Source organism: Rhagoletis pomonella, unplaced genomic scaffold, assembly GCF_013731165.1.
Source record: "Rhagoletis pomonella isolate Grant_MI unplaced genomic scaffold, Rhpom_1.0 Rhpom_scaffold_00011, whole genome shotgun sequence".
Classification (NCBI taxonomy): domain Eukaryota; kingdom Metazoa; phylum Arthropoda; class Insecta; order Diptera; family Tephritidae; genus Rhagoletis; species Rhagoletis pomonella.
This window is the reverse complement of record NW_023458565.1, coordinates 21,946,950-21,948,251: the sequence shown is the minus strand read 5'-3', so window position 1 is coordinate 21,948,251 and position 1,302 is coordinate 21,946,950.

The window sequence follows — 1,302 nt, the reverse complement described above, 5'->3', positions numbered from 1 at the left end:
AAACAAAACAAAAAAATTTACTCGAAAAAGATTACGAATATTTAATAAAAATCCACACGTGGTCATTAGTTTGAGTCAGTGTATCTGTGAGTTCACATAATCGTGTAATGCAAGGGCACAATTTTATGGACTGAATCGCATTAATTAAGGACTAGACCGAGTTTAGTTGATGAAGACACGTTACTCGTTTTAAATCCACTGGATCGTAGGGTTTTCAAGTATGCTTTTTAAGTAGACGCCATGCATTCAGCGCATAACTGGCGTTTTACAAAGATGTCTGTTGTCTGCCATTTTTGCTATGTAAAACACGAACAGTACCCACCAATGCGCCAGAAATTTACAATTTGTTTGAATAAATTGCAAGTGTTAATTCTGTGTAATCTCTTGGGAATAATTAAATGCAGCCAACTAACTAATTTGCTCGTACCTGGCGAAATTGCAATTAAAAGCAAGAAGTAAAGATGGGATTTTTTTCATTAACACCAGATGCAATTTGCTTCTAAAGAAAATTTCGATTTTAAAGCTATTTGTTATGCCATAAATATTATACATACACTTTCTCTATTAGTGCCTCGCACCTGTAACCAAGCATATAATTTTATTTGGCGTACAAGAGTAATTTTTCATCACCATGCATATTAATTACGTTGCTGACGTCAACATATCAAATATTAATTAATTTAATTACGTCGAGCTCGGCCAATACATAAAACATGTGTACCAGCATGCCTACAATACGTCCCACTAAAATGACCAGAATGATTCTGGAGGCTGTCAAACGCCAAGCCGCATATATACATACATATGTAATCAAAATGACAGAAATTGCGTTATAGCAGCAAAAAATGTTGTTAGATATTCTTACATAAGTACATACATACATATGTATGTATGTGTATCAGATATCTACTAACGTACCTACATATATACCAATAACACTAAACAGTTGACAACACAAGCTTAAAAACAATAGGGGTATTCTCGAAGTCTTGCACGATGCACGGATTGCACGAAATGCAAAAATACTATTCCAAATTTCGAAGAGTTCGAGAACACCCCATTGCAAAGTGGTAGCATGCATGGGGAGCAAGCAGCGAAATTATGTATCAAATACAATAACAAGAGACAGCAAAAAAAAATTAAGTGAGCGAGATGAGAGGAATGAGAGAAATATGTAGCAATTCCAACAACAAAACAACTAGCACAGGGTCGCTATTATCTTGCTATGCTATTTTGCAAAATATATACATGGGTCTCGACGTTGCATATTTTGCAGCGATAGGAAATGTTGTTTCCCATGAA